This window comes from Thalia democratica, chromosome 2, assembly GCF_965202585.1.
Source record: "Thalia democratica chromosome 2, ktThaDemo2.hap1.1, whole genome shotgun sequence".
NCBI classification, from domain to species: Eukaryota; Metazoa; Chordata; class Thaliacea; order Salpida; family Salpidae; genus Thalia; species Thalia democratica.
The window spans coordinates 22225791-22237562 of NC_139166.1; positions in this window are offsets into that span (position 1 = coordinate 22225791).

Below are 11772 nucleotides of genomic sequence, written 5' to 3' on the forward strand. Positions count from 1 at the left end.
ATTGTATTATTGAAACAATCACATATTTAAATAAAGTAAATAGCCTTAATTTAGAAACTTTGATTACTTAGAGTAGTTTAACATTTTAGGGAAATTTAGTCTACCTCTACTTTATATAACTTTTGGTTTAATTTTTTCTTAAACAAAGCAAAAATTTTAGATAAAATTGTTGAAACATGGTTGCCTTGCCTCATAATCAGGATAACTTAGAAATGTTAAAAACTTAAGATGACCCAAGATAAATTAAAACAGACCAAATTAGAAAAATATTCAGGCTGACTAAAGCAGTTTTAATTTTTACTCTGAAAATAACAAGGTTATTTAAAATTAAAAAATAAGTGTTTTACCCCTATGGCCACATGAAAACTAACTAACCAAACTTTTACTTCTATAATGGTTACATATTTATAAATTATCTTTAAAATTCTTGAAAAGTTCAACAGCCTCACAACTAAACTTAAAAAAGTTAGCTCCTGAGAAAAATACTGTCATCAAAATGAAAAACAAATAAATATTTAATAAAGAAAAGATACTCTTAAAAAACTATTGAATTTTAAACCTCCAACAAAAAACATTAAAACTAGAAAAAAAGTTAACAAAAATGTTAATGTTTGTAAAAAAAAATGTGCTAATTAGTGTAAGGGGGGAGGGTGTATAGGCACTTTTTTACATGTTGTTCTTATTTTAACTTTTTCAGAAAGCTAATAGTTACTCTTTAATAAACTTGAAATTTCCAATTAAACTTTTAGTTACAACCAGTCAAAGCCAGAGAGTACAATGGTTTATTATACAAGGAGCAAACCAAAACAGCAAAAAATACAATTTTACTGAAAACCTATATTCTCCATCATTTTTAAAACAATTCTTAATTAAACTTTTTCATCCTAATTTTTTTAAAACTTTATACTTTTGTTGAAGAGAAGTTTTCAATTTTTAAGTATCAATATATTTTTTTATATATACAAAAAAAACTTTTGTTATAACTTTTTTTTTCTTGGTGTTTTAAATATCTAATTTAGCAATTTTTTTTTGTTTTATAAAAGAAACATCTAAAGATTTTGAGGCCAACTTATAAAACAAAGATATGATTTTAGTGATTTGATTTATTTGTTGTTTGAGTTTATATTATAAAAATAAGGATTCATTTGTACCTCTGACTGTGAATTACCATATCTCAAAAATTTTAAGAATTTTTTATATTGATAAAAGATGACTTGTAGTAAAATTAAAACTGTATAAAGTAATTTCAGTAAAATAATTCTAAAGTAGATGTTAAGGGCATAAAGGGGGGGGTAAAACATTTTTTTAAACACTGTTTTAGTTTGTGCCTCCCATTATGAACCTTTTGTTGCCATTGACTTTGACCGGCTATATCTTAAAACATATACTGAATTTTTAAAATCTGTAAAAAGCATCTTGTAGCTTAGTAAAAACTACATAAAATAAGATCAAATTGTTTCATCCCCCCTATGCCCTTAAAAGCAAAGCTTATCTTCTGGTGTAGCAAAAGTTCAGATGTTTTCAAACTTGACAGTAAAAACATATTTTTATTAAAATAATTGATATTTTTTTAAATTCTGCACCACCTAAAAAAAATACCACGCGACGCCACTGGTGTTTTGTATAACGTTTTTAAAACTTATAAATAAAAACTTTGTTCCTAAAATAAAATGATAGTTAGCTGAAAGATAGAAAAAATTATTTTTGAAATCACGTCACAAATTAAACTACTTAGTTCGTTTAAAAATAAGACTATTTACGTTTATTCTAAAGCTTTAAAATTTTGTCAGTTTTGATATCTGTTTTAAAATTAAACAACTTTGATTATGTTTTGCGTAAAATGTATTTATTTTAAACACAACTTAAACTGCTTCACAATTAAACTTGCACATAAACATTATTAGTTCCATAACAAGACGTATCTTTCATAACTAAAAGCGGCTAACAACCGTTTTTTAACTAACTACTTTTTAACTTTAACTTATAAAATTTAATTTTAAAACTATTTATTTAATTTTTAGTTAATACTTAGCTTTATTTCTACCCATTAGTTAAAAAGAAAAAAAAAGTGTAAAATAACTGTAATAAAACATCAATCTACATTTAAAAACTCATAAAGTGCTAGTCTAATAACAAACATACAGAATGTTTGTCATTTAAGGGATTGACCATGTGATTAGAGGTAGGCAACTTTATTAGTCAGCTGATCACATTTACAAAAAAAAGTCTTTAGCGGATCACCTAAGTTTGTGACACTTAAACAAAAAATAGAAAAAAAAGTTTTTGAGAAAAATTTTTATTAAATAATAATAACAATTTTGGGAAACCCTGTTTTAGACTATGATGTCATAAAAAAGTGGTTGAAAAATAAGAAGACGATAAGAGAGATTGTGCTCTTCATATGTTTTTTTCTACACTAAATTACGCTAGGTGCTTAATTGACTAATTTAAACAAAAAAGTTTACTTTAAGTAAAAAATATTGTAGTTAAATGTAATCAAGAGTTGTTAACAAATAAAGAGTTATACATGTTTATAATTTTTTGTAGTTTAAGATGCTGAAAATTAAGGGCTTACAGTTTTTTTTTTCGCAAAATTGCTGATATAATCTATTTTAAAATATAATTTTTCAATCATGTTAATATATCATCTTACAAAATATATAATTTAACAGTTTATTTGAAAATTAAAATAAAATATTAGAAAATTTATGTATTGAATAAAATGTATTGTTCTTGTTAACTAAAAATGTAGTTATATAAATTGCTGAACAATATACATAAAAAAAAAATTTGCATAAAAAACTAAAACGAGTTGGTTATGTAACAAACAAAAATTGATTGAAACCAAAGACTTAAATATTTTGATGAACCGTAATTTTGATAGATGCTACGAGTAGCAATTTTTGTACAGGGTCTAGCATAAAACCACTCAAATTTATTTTACTTGATAAAATTTCTTATATTTTGTTGTAGCTTAATGATTTTGTCAATTATAACAAAAAAAAGGAATATATTTTATGATTGAATTGTATATCGTCAAAAACTTATAATAATGAAAAATAAACTGCCTTGTATTTACTTGTTAGCTTTTTTAATGTCTTTTTTTAAATAATTGCATTGTTTAAATAATTATCTTGAAATTAAGGAAGAAGCTGCAGTAAAAATTTAAACAGTATACCAACATGAAACACGTTTTTATAATTTGCCACCAATTACAGAATTAAAAAAAAAATCTATTTTTGAGTTTTTAAAAAGTGTCATGTAAATTTTAACACTCATAGGGAAGGTTAATTTTGACTTACTAAAGTCTATACTTGTTTAAATTATATGGTACGATCGTAATTTACTGTTGCATCAACTCTTTTGTTCTTTATTATAAACAATGCATTTAAAAATTACTAAATGACTAACCTCACGACTTATCACGAAAGACTAAAACCATTCAAAGTTTTGATAATACTATTTTTTCTTTACATCGTTTACTTTAGCAAGTAGCTTTAACTTTGTAAAAAACTTCTAGATCAGTTTAAAATTTAAAAAAATATTTTAATTGGTATGGACATGAGTTTAAAGGTACCCAAGCGGTGAGCGACTAAATTATATTCGTCCTAGGACCAAATATGTAGAATGCTTTTTTTTTTTGTTCAACAGACTTTATATAATAAAAAGGCAAAATAAAATTAAAACTTATTGGTTTTAATGTATGTCTATAAAACAGTTTTATACAAAAAGTTTTATCTTGAGACTAAAAAAGTTCATTAAGTTTTAGCAGCTTTAGTATTTTTATATAACCATTATTTTTTTACTTATTAGTAAAAAAATATTTAAATTGTTCAAGTGAACTGTTTTCTTAACTGATCAATAGTATAAGTTAGTTTTAGCAACAAACTACAGTAACCTCTCGGATCTTTACGCACTCGTGACGTTACGCACTCTCGTTTAGTTACGCATTTTAGAATTCGGAAAAAAATTTTAAATAATTTTTTTTTATTTGATATTGCAGAAATTACGCATATTGTATATTTTTTATTAAAATGTATTTTTTAATGCTAACTCACCTCTCTATATATTTAGACTTTGTTAACTTATGTTTCTTGTCTAATTGTTAAACATTTAATTATATTTAAGTATATCAGAAATTTTGTTAACAATATGAGATTAAATAAAATACTTAAAAAATCCTGACTATGTTTAATATTGTAAGTAAAACGAAGTAATTAGAGTTTAAAACACAAATAAAAAGTACAGCAATCTTACCCTATATATGAATAAACATCTAAAAAAGAAATCTAATGAAACTTCCTATCAAAAAGTAGCAGTTAAGCTTAATAAGTATAGAGCTTATAATTAACACAAATATAAATTTACTGTTATTATTATTATTATTAAAATTAGTAAAGTTTTTCTACATTTATTATTTTAAATAAATCAAAATCCTTTTTTTTTATTATGTATAGTTTTATCTTTTATTTTCATATTTATAGATAAAGTAAACACATTGTTAATAGTGGGAAAGTCTTCATTCTGCTTTTAACTAGAAGCAATATTAAAAAACAGCCGTCATAGTAAGTATTTTTGGTACCTCTCGTATCTTTATGATCTCTCATATCTTTACGCACTTTTTCTGAGGACACAATGTGCGTAAATAAGCGAGAGGTTACTGTAGTTATTGTTTGAGTAAATTTTGATTTTTAAATCAGACTTTACCAAAGTAGGCAATATCACCCCACTGGGGCGACTATTTTGTGATTTTAGCCACGTTTGCGGTTATAATAATGGCTTGAGATAACTCTGCTTAAGATAAATACATATATATTTAATTTTCGAACGAAATTTTTAAGGTAAAAGTTTATACAGTTTTCAAAAAATTTCGAACTTGTTCTATTTTTTTGTGGTTTTCATCAGACTATTTTAAAACGTTTTGATTTATTAAATTTTGAATTTTTACTAATGCAAAATCAAATATTTTATTTTCAATTACAAACAGAAAAAAAAAGTTATGCAAAATGTAAATTTCTGCATTATACCTTTAAACATTGTTGTTTTTATTTGTATATTTTTTGCTGATTTAACAAAACAAAATGATGATAACATATACCTTCAGCAACATACACGAGTTCTCAGTAAGTTTTTTATAAATAATATCAGCTTTACTGATTGTTTATTAATTTATAAAAGATTAAAAGTCTTTGTAACAGTATTAAAAACTATAAATTAAAATATAGTTTATGAAAGTTATTATTTTGCTTATTCTTAGTTTTTTGTTGCTAATAGCAAAATTTGTATTACATTTATCTGAGGTTATAATTGATAGTTTTACAAAAATAATCCATCAACTTATATACCATAGAAAAAATTACCGAACAAAAAAACTTCATTACTGTTTAGAGGTACTAAGATTCTAATTGATAACGCTATGTCAACATTTAAGTTTAAATTAAAATAAATTAAATAAATAATTACATTTTATTCTAATATTTATTTTAGTTTTTTGAACTTTAGAGCTCGAAAATTTTAAACCAACAAAAAAATGCTCAAATAATGAGGTTGAATGCAACAATTCATATGGACATAGAATTTGCGTGAAAAAAAAGTTCAAATATGTTGCTTGCGCTGTATATTCAACTTATCTTTGTGAAGAAGGTAAATTTCTTGCCGAAAGTACTAAAACAAAAAGGTATATCACAACTTATTCGTTTTATAATATTTTATAAAATTACTAGCAGTAATTTTTTGTTCTTATTTCATTTGTAGAAACGATATATTATTGTTTGTTTTATTTGATATGTACATCAGCATTTTACTCTGTTTAACTAATGATCTACCGGATAAACTAACAAATAATATCAAAAGTCTTTTTTATTGAATATTTATATAATTATAAAAACAATTTCACTAAACTGTAAACTTATAACAAAAGGTTCTTTGAGAAGACACAAGTAAACCATCAAACAAGAACTAACTCAAATTAGTTACAGAACACATTCACGTACTTTAAAAAACTTTAATTGATATATACAGTAACCTCTCGCAAATCTACGAACTCGTTTGATTACGCACTCTCGTTTAGTTACGCATTTTAGAACTATTAAAAAATAAAAATAAACGTTATTTGAAAAGTCTTTAATATTGAAAAAGTTGAATTTGTTGTATGAACTATATAAACAATATATTTAATTTTTATACAAAATTTTAAACGCTAACTCGACTCTTTATAACTTTAGACTCTTTAAAATTATGTTCCTGAACCGATATATAAACATATTCAGTAAATAGTTTTTAGTTTGTAGCTTTCATAATAAACTCTATGGCTTTGTCCTTTAATCATCTTAGGTGTTTTAACCCTCTCTTCATACCTTTATGTCAAACAAGAATGTACAATGCTCAATTCTTCACAATATTTATGACAAATAATTTCATTTCAACTCAATAAATTTCTTAACTTTCCTCCGATACCATGCAAGACAACTTTAGTCTTGTTTGTCCAAGGAATAACTTAGAAAAATAAAGATATTGTGTATACACATAAACAATTTCTATTAAAAAAACTTTCTTATATTTCATCATTGTCTTTTCAAAAGATGAGCTATTACCATTACAGCCTAAAGTACGTACATACGTGCAACTTAAATGAAAACTAGACAAGTAAACAAGTGATAAAGTTGGGAAAGTCCCCAAACTGTTTCTATTAGTTAGTGTAGTAGGTAACAGGTACATTTTCCTCTTTTTGTTTAATTACGCAGTTTTGCGACAATAATTTATGAAGAACGCATAAATAAGATTTCTTTTTTGCCGTCATTCAATATGCACTAGACTACGCTGTACGACTATCAGCAGCAGTCCATATGACATTCTGATAGGTTATGTTGTCCTCAAGGAATAAGTTATTGCACAAGTTCTAAAAAAAATTTAGACAGCAAATTTTTATTTTACAACGCATTTAGCTCGAAAATGGCTTTTGACAGTTAGGTTAACTTCGAAGGTTTTAATTTTTATTTTATTAACTGCATCCGTATCCAGCAGGATCATAGTTTGTGGATCCGGAAGTTCACTAGTGCTATCAGTGTTAGTTACTTTAAATCAGTCCAGTCTTAAAAAGTTTTTTTTTCTAGATGTATTAAATGCGTGAATGAAAAGCCTGATCCGATTTGTATGCCCGGTTTTTGCTTCAATCTTTTCATGAACTATAAAGATGTATATTGGGACGTTTTGAAAAAAGTCAAAGGTGGCAGAGAAGCTGTATTTTCGAATGAAGTGAATTATATATGGAATTGGGAAAAAGAATACGTGAGAGCAAAAGAGAATACGTGTGACGGTGTGAATGTAAGTTGTTGTTTGAAAATATTTTAAAACTGATCTAACTTTATTTTTTTGTTTTTTATCTGTGTTATTTTTTGGATTAATTCACTTCTACAAACTGCAGAAATTAAAAGAAAATTGTGACAAAGAAACATACTTTCAATGCAAATCAGGAAAGGGAGAGTGTGTTCTAAGAAGTTTAGTTAACAACAAAGTTGACGATTGCAGCGATGGATCTGACGAAGATGTTAAAAACTTTTCATGTTTTGAATACGAGCTTAGCTGCTCTTTGCACAGCAGCAAAAATTTCAGCAGGTGCCTTTCGTATGACAGCGTTAGGGATGGAAAAAAAGACTGTTTGTCAACCGATGACGAAAGCGCCTTTGTTGAAAACTGCGACCACGAAAACTTGTTCTCCTGCCTCGACCAAAGCCGATGCCTGCCAATCAAGTTCAAATGCGACGGGAAACTGAACTGCATCGACGGCAGCGACGAGATAGAAGGGTGCGCTCACGCCAAACACGTAAGGTACTTCGAGTCGGAGAGAGCGCACGTGCACGATCCCCCCAGCTTTCTGGTGAGAACCACCGGCAAAAACCTTTCGAGCGTGATCAGCATGGACACCGAAGAAATGGCGCGCACGGGCAGAAAAGTGGTCCGAGAAAAATTTTTCGGTCTGAAGTGCAAACGCGAAGGTGCCCGTCAGACAGTGGCCGAGCCGATCCGATCATCAGCGAATTTTTGCTACGACGGAGAAGACGACTGCTTTGATGACGTCACGGGAGAGCTGACGTGTTTCCGGTGCTTCGACGGCGCGGTGCTGCTTAGCAACCAGGTTTGCGACGGTGTGGTCGACTGCCGGGACCTGAGCGACGAGTGCGCGTGCGAAGAACGCAAGGTGGTGCCCTTGTGCGATCATTTATACGGTGATAAAGGAGAAGTCGACTTTGGCGTAGTTTGCGACTTGAACGCTGATCTGCCGGGAAAAATCGACGAAGTTTACTGCAGCAATGACATACTGTTTGCAAACAGACCCTTGTTTTGGGAAGACAAACACATAAGCCATGAGACAGCACAAATAAAACAATGCGCTAAAGGCCAAAGTGCATTTAATCGCACGCTGGAAGTTTTTCCAAGTGACGGCATAGGCGACGGACAACTTCAGCACATGTTCACAGGCGATGATGAAAAGTATCGTCCACTTAAAACACTGAACAATTTGGTCAGATTTAACAGGTTCTTGCAACCGAGTGTTTGAGTGCCCCTTTCGCGAAGACGAATGCTCTTCTGAATGCATTGTTGCTGCATTGGATCAACTTGGGATAAATTTGTTTTTCCCTTTTGTTTCATGTTTCAGCTTCGTTTTTGAGAACTTGCAACTTTCTTCATTTGTACCTAAAAACAAAGCATCCGAAGAAAGGCATTTCTACTTAAATAACTCATTCATTAGACTGTTTGATGGAAAAACAAGTAGTATCAAAACCAATCAAACTATAAATGAAATCTCAAGACGACACCTTTGTTTTGAAAGCAAGCTGCAAAACTTGAGTTTTTGTTTCAACGGAAGTAACTCTTTCCAAGTGTGCAAAGACAACTTGCTCGATTGTCCTTGGTACTTCCGTTGCCACTCCGACAAAAACTCGTTAATAAAAATAGAAAAGGTTTGCGACTTCGCTGCAGACTGCGCCGACCAGTCAGATGAAAAGTACTGCTCCGATGAAACTCACTTCAACTGCACGTCGGGAACAACGTTTTCAATTGACAAAAACAAAGTGAACGACGATTTGCTGGACTGCTCCGATCGTTCGGACGAGTGCAAGGAGAGCCAGATAAGCTCAGTGAGGCAAATGATCAAGAACGCCCATCTCAGAAAGTTCATCTGGGTAACTTTGGCGGGAATCGTTGTTTTTAATTCAATTGTCATCACAAGAAACTTCAAATTGCTAAAAAAACTAGATAAGGAGCAACTGATCAAGTACTTCAACTTGCTGTTTGTTTTAAACTTGTCGTTTTCAGACATGATTTACGGCTTCGTTTTATGCGCGATCGCGTACACGTCACAAAAGTTTTCCGGCACTTACTGCGCCTCTTCGTTCGAGTGGCGCTCGAGTCTAAGCTGCGACATGATCGGATGCTTGACCGTCGTTTCGTCGCAAACTTCTCTCAACATTTTAGTGCTCATGACCGCATTTCGTCTTTACACCGTTTACAGGCCTTTTGAAAGTTTGGACATGAAAAAGCACAGGGTTTATTTGCTTCTGCTGTTTTGCTGGGTCTTTTCATTACTTTTGTCGATCGCACCTGTAGTTTTGAAAAAGGAGTTTACGCAAAAACTGGTCATATCGAAGAACATCTTTTTCAATAACAAAAAGGTCGACAGGATCATAGAACCAAAAAGGTTGTACGAATTGACCGACGCAATCGAAAACGTCTGGACTAAATCTCACCGAAAAGACAAGTTAGCCTCAAAAAGTTTTCGCGAAACGAGAAACTACAATGACTGGTTTCTCAATTCTCCAGAAGTAAGAAGAAAGCATCCTTGGACGAGCGTTGACGTGAAGACCTCGTTCGGATTTTACGGATCGTCGTCCGTTTGTCTCCCCGACTTTTACTCGAAATCCGAGACGGCTTCAAAGTTTTCCGTCGCTTTGATGAGCCTCAACTCGCTTTTGATCAGCTTCATTGCGATCGGGTACGCCTTGATATTTTACAAAATCAGGTCTAAAACAGTAGACAAGCGCGCCAAAAAGAATTCCGAAAAAGGAAAGCCTGTGTCCGTCAGAATATTTTTGATCATGGTGACAGACGTGTCCTGTTGGTTGCCAATCATTGTCTTTTCGTTTGCAAGTTATTTCGGATACCCAATTGCTGACGTCGTTCATTCTTTAACTTCGATCGTACTTTTGCCCATTAACAGCTTGCTCAACCCTGTTTTGTACTCAAGAATCGACGCTGTGCTGTTTGAGAAATTAAAAAAAGTTTTCATCTATGCTAGAAACAAACATCTTGGTGTTCTAAAACAACAAAATAAAAAATATAAGCACTAATTTAAAACAAGTTTGAACCTTAAAATTTTATAAAAACGAAATGTTTAATTCTAAGGGTTTAAGATAATTGTGTTAAGCACAAAAAATACACTTCGTTAAAGTTGTAAGATGTTATTAAGAACATCAAAAAATTTGTTTTTAATGTCATAGGTATCTGTATGGTTTTATCACATTTATTTTTAGATCTAAAATTAACTAGAAAAAAATATTAAGATCTTTAATAATTTGTCAATGTACTCATTGCTTTATTTATATAAAGTTTACTTAGTTAGTACTTAAGCAGATACACATGTTTAATCTTTTTAAACCAGATTTGAAATTTAAATTGCTATATTTTGAGTAAAAAAGAAAGAAAATTGATATAAAATGGTGTAACTTTTTTTTTTGTTAATTTTCGATTTTAAACATTAGTTCGTTTAAGAAAAACAATATAACGTTAAATTTTCGATAAAATAGTTTAATAAAATGTTATTGAAAAATAATTGTATAATTATCTGTTAAAACATGTTTACTGAGAAAACTTATCTTTTAACTGTACAACCTTATACCTAGATTAGCATTGATACTAAAATTATTAGTCTTTCCCGTAAACTTTTTACAGTAAAAAAACAGTTTCGTAGCAAAACTTTTTATTTCATTTTATATAAACAAAAGAATACTGACAAAACTAAAACTATTTTGACAATACAAAGATCTTTTAAATTTTAGTAAACAAACTATTTTAAGTATAAATAAGCGTTTTATTTAAAAAGGAGTGCATTTTTTAGAACATGTAAAAAAAGGGATTTTATTTCCGATTTAGCGCAGTTGTTAAGAGATTTCGATCAAATTATTTCATTTACAAGAAAGTTATTTTTAACCACAGAAATCATCAAAGAAGTCACAAAAATGTTTTTTTAACAAAAATAGTTTATTTAAAAGTTACAATAATTTGTTTTAAAGACACGAAAAAGATTCCTGTTTATCAAAAAAATTAGAAGAAGTTTATTCGTTCAAGAAGGTTATTCACTCGTCCACAAGAAATGAAATTGTTTTTCTTTTGAATCAATTCATTAAGTAAAGTAATCGCTGTGAGCTCCTTCGTAAGCAATTACTTTGTAAGAACAGTTAGTCGTATTCTACATAGTTTGTATACTTACTTGTGTAGTAACTTATAGCAGATTTTTTTGAAAATTTCACATAAAGTGCACATTAAGTACTTTTAGTTTTTTATTTACGTTTTACTTCCACTCATAGCTATGTTTTTTATTTTTGCAAAAAATATACCGTTTATTTTGATCGTAAATGATGTATACGCAAAGTATAAACTTATTCAATGAAAAAAGTTATACTTACTTATTAAACTTAATTAAAATACATGTTATATAAAAATTACTGTATTAAATTTTTTGTGGCTTTAAACCTCTGTAATTTTTTAGAGTAGTGT